Source organism: Leucopleurus acutus (assembly GCF_964270905.1).
Source record: "Leucopleurus acutus genome assembly, chromosome: 18".
NCBI classification, from domain to species: Eukaryota; Metazoa; Chordata; class Mammalia; order Artiodactyla; family Delphinidae; genus Leucopleurus; species Leucopleurus acutus.
The window spans coordinates 29,730,979-29,744,733 of NC_139160.1; positions in this window are offsets into that span (position 1 = coordinate 29,730,979).

Sequence of the window (13,755 nt, forward strand, 5' to 3'; positions counted from 1 at the left end):
CTTTGCTATGGTTTCCTTCATTTGTTTTTCATTTATTTCTGATCTGATCTTTATGATTTCTTTCCTTCTGCTAACTTTGAGGGTTTTTTTGTTCTTCTTTCTCTAATTGCTTTAGGTGCAAGGTTAGGTTGTCTATTTGAGATGTTTCTTGTTTCTTCAGGTAGGATTGTATTGCTATAAACTTCCCTCTTAGAACTACTTTTGCTGCATCTCATAGGTATTGGGTCATCGTGTCTCCATTGTCATTTGGTTCTATGTACTTTTTGATTTCCTCTTTGATTTCTTCAGTGATCACTTGGTTGTCAAGTAGTGTATTGTTTAGCCTCCATGTGTTTGTATTTTTTACAGATCTTTTCCTGTAATTGATATCTAGTGTCATAGTGTTGTGGTCGGAAAAGATACTTGATACAATTTCAATTTTCTTAAATTTACCAAGGCTTGATTTGTGACCCAAGATATGATCGATCCTGGAGAATGTTCCATGAGCGCTTGAGAAAAATGTGTATTCTGTTGTTTTTGGAAGAAATGTCCTATAAATATCATTTAAGTCCATCTTGTTTAATGTATCATTTAAAGCTTGTGTTTCCTTATTTATTTTCATTTTGGATGATTGGTCCATTGGAGAAAGTGAGGTGTTAAAGTCTCCTACTATGAATGTGTTACTGTCAATTTCCCCTTTTATGGCTGTTAATATTTGCCTTATGTATTGAGGTGCTCCTATGTTCGGTGTATAAATATTTACAATTGTTATCTATTCTTCATGGATTGATCCCTTGATCATTATGTAGTGTCCTTCTTTTTCTCTTCTAATAGTCTTTATTTTAAAGTCTATTTTGTCTGATATGTGAATTGCTACTCCAGCTTTCTTTTGGTTTCCATTTGCGTGGCATATCTATTTCCATCCCCTCACTTTCAGTCTGTATGTGTCTCTACGTCTGAAGTGGGTCTCTTGTAGACAGCATATATAGGGGTCTTGTTTTTGGATCCATTCAGCCAGTCTGTGTCTTTTGGTGGGAGCATTTAATCCATTTACATTTAAGGTAATTATCAATATGTATTTTCCTATTCCCATTTCCTTAATTGTTTTGGGCTTGTTATTGTAGGTCTTTTCCTTCTCTTGTGTTTCTTTCCTAGAGAAGGTCCTTTAGCATTTGTTGTAAAGCTGGTTTGGTGATGCTGAACTCTCTCAGCTTTTGCTTGTCTGTAAAGACTTTAATTTCTCCATCAAGTCTGAATGAGATCCTTGCTGGGTAGAGTAATCTTGATTGTAGGTTTTCTCCTTCATCTCTTTGAAAATGTCCTGCCAGCCCGTTATGGCTTGCAGTGTTTCTGCTGAAAGATAAGCTGTTAACCTTATGGGGATTCCCTTGTGTGTTATTTGTTGTTTTTCCCTTGCTGCTTTTAATATGTTTTCTTTGTATTTAATTTTTGACAGTTTGATTAATTTGTGTCTTGGCCTATTTCTCTTTGGATTTATCCTGTATGAGACTCTCTGTGCTTCCTGGACTTGATTAACTATCTCATTTCACATATTAAGGAAGTTTTCAACTATAATCTCTTAAATATTTTCTCAGTGCCTTTCTTTTTGTCTTTTTCTTCTGGAACCCCTATAATTTTATGTTGGTGCATTTAATGTGGTCCCAGAGGTCTCTGAGACTGCCCTCAGTTGTTTTCATTCTTTTTCTTTATTCTGCTCTGCAGTAGTTATTTCCACTACTTCATCTTGCAGGTCACTTATCCATTCTTCTGTCTCAGTTATTCTGCTATTGATCCCATGCAGAGTATTTTTAATTTCATTTATTGTGTTGTTCATCGTTGCTTGTTTCATCTTTAGTTCTTCTTAAACTCCTTGTTAAATGTTTCTTCCATTTTCTCTATTCTATTTCCAAAACTTCGGATCATCTTTACTATCATTATTCTGAATTCTTTTTCAGGTAGATTGCCTATTTCCTCTTCATTTGTTAAGTCTGCTGGGATTTTATCTTGCTCCTTCATCTGCTATGTGTTTTTCTGTCTCTTCATTTTGCTTATCTTACTGTGTTTGAGGTCTCCTTTTTGCAGGCTGCAGGTTCGTAGTTTCTGTTGTTTTTGGTCTCTTTCCCTAGTGGCTAAAGTTATTTCAGTGGGTTGTGTAAGCTTCCTGGTTGAGGGGACTAGTGCCTGTGTTCTGGTGGATGAAGCTGGATCTTGTCTTTCTGGTGGCAGGTCCATGTCTGGTGGTGTGTTTTGGGATGTCTGTGGACATATTATGATTTTAGGCAGCCTCTCTGCTAATGGCTGTTCCTGTCTTGCTAGTTGTTTGGTATAGGGTGTCCGGCACTGTAGCTTGCTGCTCATTGAGTGAAGCTGGGTTCTTGTGTTGAGATGGAGATTTCTGGGAGATTTTCGCCATTTGATATTATGTGGAGCTGGGAGGTCTCCTGTGGACAAGTGTTGTGAAGTTGGGTCTCCCACCTCAGAGGCACAGCACTGAGTCCTGGCTGCAGCATGAAGAACCTTTCATCCACATGGTCAGAATAAAAGGGAGAAGAGAGAGAGAGAGAGAGAGAGAGAGAGAGAGAGAGAGAGAGAGACAGAGACAGAGAGAGAGAGAGAGAGAGAGAGGGAGAGAAAGAATGAAAAAGAAAGAAAGGAGGGAGGGAAGGAGGTAGGGAAGGAGGTAGGGAGGGAGAGAAGGAAGGAAGGAAGGAGGGAAGGAAAGAAGAAAGAAAGAAAAGAAAGAAAGTTAGAGGAAAGTGGATAAAATAAAATAAAGTAAGATAAAATAAAATAAAGTTATTAAAATAATTAAAAGAAAAATATTAAAAAAAAAAACAGATGGATAAAACCCTAGGACAAATGGTGACAGCAAAGCTATACAGACAAAATCTCACACAGAATCATACACATACTCACAAAAAGAGGAAAAGTGTAAAGTATAGTAAATCTTGCTCTCAAAGTCCACCTCCTCAATTTGAGATGATTCCTTGTCTATTCATGTATTCCACAGATGCAGGGTACATCAAGTTGATTATGGAGCTTTAATCTGCTGCTTATGAGGCTGCTGGGAGAGATTTCCCTTTCTCTTCTTTGTTCGCACAGTTTCCGGCTCTCAGCTTCAGGTTTGGCTCTGCCTCCGTGTGTAGGTCGCCAGAGGGCGTCTGTTCTTCGCTTAGACAGGAAGGGTTTAAAGGAGCAGCTGCTTCGGGGATTTTGGCTCACTCAGGCCGGGGGTATGGAGGTGTGCAGTTGTGGGGTGAGTCTTCAGCGGCAGAGGCCGGTGTGACTTTGCACCAGCCTGAGGCCTGCCGTGCATTCTCCCAGGGAAGTTGTCCCTGGATCCCGGGACCATGGCAGTGGCGGGCTGCACAGACTCCCCGGAAGGGGGGTGTGGATAGTGACCTGTGCTCGCACACAGGCTTCTTGGTGGCAGCAGCAGCAGCCTTAGCATCTCATGTCCGTCTCTGGGGTCCGTGCTTTTAGCCGTGACTCGCACCCTTCTCTGGAGTTCCTTTAAGCAGCACTCTTAATCCCCTCTCCTCGCGCACCGGGAAACAAAGAGGGAAGAAAAAGTCTCTTGCCTCTTTGGCAGGTCCAGACTTTTCCCCGGACTCCCTCCCGGCTAGCCGTGGTGCACTAACCGCTTCAGGCTGTGTTCACGCTGCCAACCCCTGTCCTCTCCCTGTGCTCCAACCGAAGCCGGAGCCTCAGCTCCCAGCCCCGCCTGCCGCAGCAGGTAAGCAGCAAAGCCTCTTGGGCTGGTGAGTGCCAGTTGGCACCAATCCTCTGTGCAGGAATCTCTCCGCTTTGCCCTCCACACCCCTGTTGCTGTGCTCTCCTCCGCGGCTCTGAAGCTCCCCCCTTCCGTCACCCACAGTCTCCGCCCGTGAAGGGCCTTCCTAGTGTGTGGAATCCTTTCCTCCTTCACAGCTCCCTCCCATAGTGCAGGTCACGTCCCTATACTTTTGTCTCTGTTTATTCATTTTTCTTTTGTCCTACCCAGATACGTGGAGAGTTTCTTGTCTTTTGGGAGGTCTGAGGTCTTCTGCCAGCGTTCAGTAGATGTTCTGTAGGAGTTGTTCCACGTGTAGATGTATTGCTGTTGTATCTGTGGGGAGGAAGGTGATCTCCGTGTCTTACTCTTCTGCCATCTTCCCGATTCCCCCCATAAATTTTTATTGTTATGTTTTTCTTGTCATTTGTCTCCAGGTGTTTTATGATATCCTCTTTGATTTTTTCAGTGATCTCTTGGTTATTTAGTGATGTATAGTTTCCCCTCCATGTGTTTGTGTTTTTTTATATTTTTTCCATGTAATTTATTTCTAATCTCATACTGTTGTGGTTGGAAAAGATGCTTGATATGATTTCAGTTTCCTTAAATTTACATTTGTGACACCAGATGTGATCTATCCTGGAGAATGTTCCTTGTGCACTTGAGAAGAAACTGTAATCTGCTGTTTTTGAATGAAATGTCCTATAAATATCAATTAAATTTATCTGGTCTATTATGTCATTTAAAGCTTGTGTTTCCTCATTAATTTTCTGTCGGGATTATCTGTGCATTAGTGTAAGTGAGGTGCTAAAGTCCCCCACTATTATTGTGTTATTGTCAATTTCCTCTGTTATAGCTGTTAACATTTGCCTTATGTATTGCAGTGCTCTTATGTTGGGTGCATAAATATTTATAATTGTTATATCTTCTTCTTGTTTAGATCCCTTGATCATTATGTAGTGTGCTTCCTTGTCTCTTGTAACATTCTTTAAAGTCTATTTTTTCTGACATGAGTATTGCTACTCCAGAATTCTTGTGATTTCCATTTACATGGAATATCATTTTCCATCCCCTCACTTTCATTCTGTTTGTGCCCCTAGATCTGAAGTGGGTCTCTCTTAGACAGCATATCGATAGGTTTTTGTATCCATTCAGAGAGCCTGTGTCTTTTGGTTGGAGCATTTAATCTATTCACATTTAAGGTAATTATCCATATTTCTGTTCCTATTACCATTTTCTTAATTGTTTTGGATTTGCTTTTCTAGGTCCTTTTCCTCTCTTGTATTTCCCACTTAGAGAATTTCCTTTACCATTTGTTGTAGAGCTTGTTGGGTGATGTTGAATTCTCTTAGCTTTTGTTTGTCTGTAAATCTTTTGATTTCCCCATTGAATCTGAATAAGATCCTTGCCAGGTAGAGTCACCTTGTTGTAGGTTCCTCCCTTTCATCACTTTAAATATACCTTGCCACTCCCTTCTAGCTTGTAAAGTTTCTGCTGAGAAATCAGCTGTTAAACTTATAGGAGTTCCCTTTTGTGTTGTCATTTTTCCCTTGTTATTTTTAATAATTTTTCTTTGTCTTTAATTTTGGTCAATTTGTTTCCTCTGTGTCTTGGCCTGTTTCTACTTGGGTTTATCCTGCCTGAGACTCTCTCCCTTTCCTGGGTGGTTATTTACTTTCCCATGCTAAGGAAGTTTTCAACTATAATCTCTTCAAATATTTTCTGGTTCCTTTTTCTTCTTCTTCTGGAACCCTTATAATTCAAATGTTGGCGTGTTTAATGTTGTCCCAGAGGTCTCTTAAGCTGTATTCATTTCTTTTCATTCTTTTACTTTATTCTGCTCCATGGCATGAATTCCACCATTCTGTCTTCCAGGTCATTTATCCGTTTTTCTGCCTCATTTATTCTGCTATTGATTCCATCTAGTGTTTTTTCGTTTGTTTTTTTGTTTGTTTGTTTGTTTATTTTTTGCAGTACACGGGCCTCTCACTGTTGTGGCCTCTCCTGTTGCAGAGCACAGGCTCCGGACGCCCAGGTTCAGCAGCCATGGCTCATGGGTCCAGCCACTCTGCAGCATGTGGGATCTTCCCGGACCAGGGCATGAACCCGTGTCCACTGCATCAGTAGGCGGACTCTCAACCACTGCACCACCAGGGAAGACTTGTCAAGTGTATTTTTCATTTCAATTTTTGTATTGTTCATCTCTGTTTGTTCTTTAATTCTTCTAGGTTTTTTTAAAGATTTCTTGCATCATCTCAATCTTTGCCTCCATTCTTTTTCCAAGGTCTTAGATCATCTTCGCTATCATTATTCTGCATTCTTTTTCTGGAAGGTTACCTATCTCCACTTCATTTAGTTGGTTTTCTGGAGTTTTATCTTGTTCCTTCATCTGGGACATTGTCTTCTGCATTTTCATTTTGTTTATCTTTCAGTGAATATGGTTATCATTCTACAGGCTGTAGGATTGTAGTTCTTCTTGCTTTGGTTGTCTGCCCTTTGGTGGATGAGGCTAAGAGGCTTGTGCAAGCTTCCTGTTGAGGAGTAGTGGTGGGTAGAGCTGGGTGTTACTCTAGTGGGCAGAGCTCAGTAAAACTCAATCCCCTTGTCTGATGATGGGTGGGGCTGAGTTTCCTCTCTGTTGGTTGTTTGGCTCACTGCTGAGACAACCCAGCACTGGAGGCTACAGGCACTTTGGTAGGGCTAATGGTGGACTGCAGGAGGGCTCATGCCAAGGAGTACTTCCCAGTACTTCTGCTGCCAGTGTCCTTGTCCCCACAGTGAGCCACAGCCTACCCCACGTCTGCAGGAGACCCTCCAACATTAGCAGGTAGGTCTCTTTCATTCTCCTAAGGGGTCCCTCCTCCTTCCCCCTGGGTCCTGATGCACACACTACTTTGTGTGTGCCCTTCAAGATTGGAGTCTCTGTTTCCCCCAGTCCTGTCAAAGTCCTGCATTCAAATTCCACTAGCCTTCAGAGTCTGATTCTCTGGGAATTCCTGTTGCTGGACCCCAAGGTCTGGAAGCCTGACATGGGACTCAGAACCTTTACTCCAGTGGATGGACTTCTGTTGTATAATTGTTCTCCAGTTTGTGAGTTACCACCCAGTGGTTATGGAATTTGATTTTATTGTGATTGTGCCCCTCTTACCATCTCATTGTGACTTCTCTTTTGTTTGGATGGGGGGTATCTTTTTTAGTGAGTTCCAGTGTCTTCCTGTCAATGATTGTTCAGTAGTTAGTTGTGATTCCAGTGCTCTCGCAAGAGGGAGTGAGTGCAAGTCCTTCTACTCTGCCATCTTGAACCAATCTCCTCCTCAATCATAATAGATTTTAATGTTGTGTCTAAATGTAAGAAAGCTATTTGTCCTTGCACACAATGAGCATTACACTAAAGTCTCAAATGTATAGACCTGTCAGATTGATTTGTTATGGTAAATAGAATAAGAGATTAGCAAAAGTACTTGGCATTTTCTATAGGAATAAGAAAGTTGAGTTCCAAGAATGAATACTAGAGTATCAGAGACAGAAAAACATGAAAAAAATTGAATTTAAAAAGTGTAAAGTGCAAAGAAACTTAAGTGAGGTAATAGAAAGGAATTTGGCATTTTCAATAGTAAAGAGTAGAGTGAGCAAAAGAGAAAATCAAATAATTGTTATGATAGTTCAACTTGAGTTGCTCTCCAAGATAGGAAAGAAAGCAAAGCACAAAAAATGTGATTAAAATGAATTATTAAATATAACAAATAGGTTGATTTAGAAAATGTATGTTCAAACTAGAAAATCAAGATCCAATTATGGTTGAAATTAGGACATTGAACAAAAATCTATTCAATTGAACCTGAGCTGGAAAATATCCTGAATTTGCAAATTAAAAGAATCAACTCTTTGAGGTAAAAGTAGCTAAATAAGCACAATATCATTTGAAATGAAGAAAAAATATATATATAATTTCTGGAGAGAAAAATTGGGTTTTATGTAGAGTCAGATGTGCAAGTTTACGACAGCAACTTTAAGATTCTAGACAAATGGACAATCTAACTGAAAAAAAAATTACCAAGTTTGTCTCAACTAGGAAGATGGAAATGTAAAAAATTTAATGACCATAAAAAATTAAAAATAATCAACACAGTTTAAAAAATAAACGTCAAAATGTCTGGAAGGTTTAAGGGCATTTGGCAAATCTGCAAGTACCTGAAACAAATTTTATGTTGTATAAAAATGTCTCAGAGAATAAGCCAAACAGATAACCTGAAAACTCATGAAGTTCATTAGATTAAAATGACACACAGTAAAATAAAACAAGGGTTTATTTAAAGGATGTGCAATCCTGCATTGCTTTGTTTATATCGTTAAAAATAAAAGTCCCTTAAATCTCATCAATAGGACAGTGGTTAAATAAAATATGGTACATCCAAATTATAGAAAACTATGACAAAGTTTAGCAGAATGATAGAAACCTAAAAATAATAATGGAAATATCCTCAGGCATATTTTTAAGAAATAAAAGGAAGTCCAAGAACAGCACATACTGAAAAACAGCATTTGTATAAGGAAAAAGAATTATGAGCATCTGCATTAATAAGCAGACTGAAAAGGAAAAGGTGAGTAGAAAGGGAATGAAAGAGAAACAATTTTTGCTTTGAATTATGATATATTGCTTGATTCTTTTATAATGTTTCTATACATATGTATACATGTTACTTGTGTGCAGAAGTTGCTGAAAATCAAAGCAAAATTACCATTTCTATGTGGAACAATTTTATTTATATCGGCTTTTCTCACTTCAATCTCTTAGTTCATCCTGACCAGTTTTGAAGTTTGTCATAAAACATTGGCATTATTAAATAACAATAATTTTGAATAATTTATTTTTATATGAGATTAGAGTCTAGATTTTCTGTGTTGTAATATTCCTCTTTTTCACATAGATTTGAATATTTGTTCTTGTGCAGGAGAGAAACTGGGGGATTCAGAGCTAGTACTTTTGAATGTTGCATGGATTTAAATATGTAAATAGAATGTGTTTATAATCATCAAAGAAGCACAGAAGAACAAATAAAAAATATTAGTTGTTTAAATAATATAACATAGGAGTTCTGCTAACTCATGCTAAATGCCTAATGAGGGTTAGGTAGAGGTTTCTGCTCAATTGCAGTCACTATGCAGCACAGGCTGATGGAGCCACTGCCATCTTGAATGTTCTCAATCTTCAGTCTGCAAGGAGAAGAGAGATGTACAGGTTTTGCAATTTCAAGGAAATACTGTAGCCTGGAATGGGATACTTTGGTTTGTTCACAGCTACTTGGATGTAAATTCACTCAACCCCAAAAAGGCCAGGAAATCCAATTTTATGATGTGCTCCAAAGGAGACAATTTGGGGATATTTAGCAAATAACAGCAATGACCACCACAGTGTTATTGTAGTTGGAAGTTGAAAACTGCTGGTCTATGTAATCCATAGATATCCAGAAAAATATTTGATGTATATATTTATAGATATAATATTTAACTGCATTAATATATTATTAAACTGAGCATCATAGATTTATGGATATAAGAAGGTTGTGTTTAGAATCCTACCTAAGGCATATTAATTTTGTGAACACGGACATTTTAATTGAATAGTATAAATTTAATTATTTTTTTTTAAAGAGAGGCAATAGTATGTAAGACAATTGCTTTTTCCTACTTGAACTTGATGTGATTATCTTTATGAGGCTTTAAATACGGTGGTTGCCTAAAACTGAGCATTCACCATTAGTGGTTATAGTTGTGACAGTGGCATTACATGCTCTAGTTTTATGATCACATAATAGTCAAATATATTTTAAAGGATTTTCAGATATTTTAATTCAACACATAATCATAAACATTAAAGTACAGATAAGATTATCCCCTATTTATACATAAGACAACTGAATCTCTGACTAACTTGCTCAAAATTACTGACAGTGCCTTCTTCAGTGTCTCAGGTCAAGGAAATGGAAGAGCCTAGAATCAAAACCTGACCAACAGATCCTACTACAGATTTAAAAAACAAACAAACATACAAAAAAACAAGAGAAAAGGAACCTGTGTACACCATATATAGCATGTAGCTGAATCTTGAAAAAGGTTAAAAAACATATCTTATTAATTAATATTGAATCAAACAACATTCCATTTCCACATCAGTAATGATATGAAGCCTACGAATTGTTTCAAGATGTAAATTGTGATGATTCAATGTTAACCTTGATTGACATGCAATGCCTCGACATACAATGTTGAGGAAACATAAAAAATAACAATAAATACAGTATCATTTTTAGGAAAACAGTCTTCCTTACCCTCATATTTTGCTTGTTTCTCTGATCTTCCACATTATAAGAATACTTTTTAGTACATTTCAACTTTGGTTGAATGGTTAATTACATTTCTTCTCAAATTGATATAGATAGTTCTCTTTACAGTCCTATTCTTGGACTAGATAACCTTACCCACAAATTGCCTACAGAACTGCACTCCACTGTGATTTTTTGGACACAATGGGTCCCACTGTGCCCACTACCTGTCTCACTGGCTTCCAGAGGTGTCCAGAGTCCCTGTGTCTTGTTTCTTTCAGAACCAAATGTTCTTGACACGTCACTGTCAGTACTCTCATTTAGATCGCCTGTTACTGTTTCACTGTTTCCTTGCCATTTCATAAGAAGAACATCTTATTAAAGAGACAGTAGTCAAAGTTATACTCAGGATGTTGATTAAAAACCAACATTGCATGGCACTTCTAGCCTGAGGCAAATGCTCAATCTATTTTTGACAGGTACCATGGTTCTGTAGGTAGGTAAGCGGGATCTATAACCATACATCCCACACTGAAACTGTAATAATTGCAAATTTTAGATAGCTAGGAGTTTGAAGCATATTTAATTATATCATGGTAAGAAAGATTATTTATATAAAATGTCCTGAAGACAGTTATTAAAAACTTTTATGATATAAGACTCAAAATCATAGCAGGTCTTGGGACTTCCCTTGAGGTCCATTGGTTAGGACTCTGCAATCCCAATGGAGGGGGCACAGGTTTGATCCCTGACTGGGGAACTAAGATCCCACATGTTGCATAACACAGCCAAAAAATAAATAAATAAAATAAAATCATAGCATATTTGTGTGGGTTTGCAATTCAATACAAATCCTGGATTCATATCAGTTTCACCACAATCAATACTTACAACCCATTTCAGGTAAAATATCCTTAGCTCAAACTATGATATAGGTTCTGCTCTAGGATTCCATTTCATAAGGAAGGAAAATGAAGCTTAACCAGTTTAGGTCATTTCTCCAGAAGGTGATAAAATGAATGCAGACAGCTACCTTCCAAGGCATTGGTGGTTACTGTATCAATAAAGCATGTTCTTTCTCTTATCTCAGAATGCTCTAAGATACAAAACACTCTGATCTTGTCCTAGTGTGCTCTAACGTTTCCTAACCAAGGCACTATTGAAATTTTGGGGCAAATGTTTTGTTCAGGGTAGGGGAATACACATCCTAGGTACAATGTTTAGCAGCAAGTCTGGCAAATACCCACTAGATGCCAGTAGCACCCTACCCCAAGTTGTGACAATCAAAGATGTCTCCAGACAAAATTGTATTTGGTTGAGAATCACTGGTACTGGTATAATAAAAAATCTATTATAATGTGACTGATTTTAACTAGACTATTTTTTCTTTAAAGACAATATACTACCGTTTAAGGATGCAATATGACAAAAAAACAACAGAATACATGTATATCTTTTCTCTACATATTTAAGAAGAAAATATAAAGGACTATAAATAGAATAAACTGCAATTTATCAGTTTATTATTACTACTGTAGCCAGTGCTAGTAATAACTTTTTGACATCTTTTTGTATTACATGGATAACTTTTTCTGGGTGATTAGATATGTGATTTTGTCAGATTGTTATTGACAAAGAATACCTTTGACTTTTGCATATATAACGTGTAAATACAGACCTACATAACAAAAATTATAATGTTGTGCTTACATATGGTTTATTGAGTTGGATACAATCTCACAATTTTTCTGCTGTAATTTAATTTTTTGTTTCTGAAGACTTTGGCATAACTTTTGTTAACAGACAGTTAAGATTTCTAGCAAAACAACTTTTTAATAAAAGTTTAACATTGAAAAACCCTGTATTACTAGATATAAAAATTTTAAACATATTTTTCCCCTCTATCACCTGATAGGGCAACACATTAACTTATTTTTATTTTATTCAGATCCTTTCTCATCTCTGTTCAGAAGTAGTGAATTCAAATGTTTTCTGAATAGAGGTGGAAAAATATACAGACATATAAGAACTAAACATATACAAAAATAAGCTATGTGCTATGTAGAATTATTTTATGATTTAAATAAACTAAAAATGTGGGCAAAATAAGAATGAGAAAAAAGAGATGGCAGTCTGGATTCAAACTCAGAATCTGTCTTTTCAGTTGCCAGCAGGCGAAATCTCTGTTTAATTCTCATATCTTCAGCTGAGCTGCTTAGAATCCACCTGCCCCACAGAAGGTTCCTGATTCAGCCAGAAATTTGGGTCTATACACTGCTCATACTCAGTCTACGCACAGATTTAGACCCCCTTTCTTGGCTCTGCTCTTTGAGGTTTTTCCTTCCTCACTGTCCAGAGGCCGTAGGAATCCCGAATTTGGTTCTCTAGTTCTTCAAGCCCATAGGACTGTAAGTTGCTTCCAGAATTTTAGTATTAATGGTGTCAGCTGGTGCCTTTCCTCTGCCAAAAAGCTGGAATAAGAAAAAACAAGAAAACCTTGGCAAACTCACCAAGTATCTTCACTTGTTCCTATTTCTACCTGATTTTGGTTGTTTTCATTGCCTTTAAGTTGCTTTTGTTTGTATGTTTTCTTTTTAATCTTTTTCAGTTTCTATGCAAGTGAGAGTGAGTCTCATAAAGGCAGTTCCTCTATGATTGGGAGCAAATCTGCCAACCCTTTCAGAGTTCAAGGTGAAGCTCAGGCTCCAAATCTGAAGTTTTACATTTTTTTCTCCAATCTTGCTGATTTAAGAGCATATTTAACTCTCATAAATGTACCTACTTTTGGCAAATGGAATTGCATGCTTTACTGATCATAAGTTGTAGAGTGTATATTATTTGTGCTCATTTACATAATTTACTGATTAAAGTACATATTTAATCTATTGACCTTTACACTTATCTTACTTATATAGACCTATAATCAAGGCATCTACTTTACTGGATAACATTTATATCTTATCAAATTACTTACCGCTTATTAACCTTTGAAATACTGGAGACTGGCCCATATCCTCTCTGCTAATCAGGGGTCCATAGTTTCTTCTGTCAAAAGTGCATACTTTTTGTTGGATTTGTCTCATCTCTCTGTTCTTTTACTTAAGTTCTATTGCATTAATTTGTCTTTCTTTTCTTTTACTTTTCTTTTCTCTCTCCTGTTTTCATTGGCTTTATTTCTGTATAGCCATCTCTCTTTATGCCACATTCTGATCAATTCTACATATACCTTTGATAAGCTCCGAGGTATATGGAGCTAAAATTTGTCCCCTGAATTTTTAATGCGAACATGATCTTGCATGGGCAGGTCAGCTTGATTGTTTAGTCTTTCCTCTGATTGAGGATAACCTTTTAAAATGTATTTTTATATTGAGTAAACATTCTCAAGTTTGGTATTTGAGAGGGGGAGAGAGGTAAGGAAAGAAACAATTTTAATATGGTAAATTAAATGTTATGACAGGTGTATCCTTAATGTGCTGTAGTTGCATGTAGGAGGGACAATTAACCCATAGTTGCATGGGGAAAATATATCAAAAAACAAAACTGGAAATGGTCTATGTGCACTGACTCTTGAAAAATATCTTGTTGCCTTAATAAATTTAACTACTGAAGCAACATTTTTGGTATTTGACATTTTCCACTGTGGGCTGTTCTTTTAAAAATAAAATGATAATTCAGTAAAGC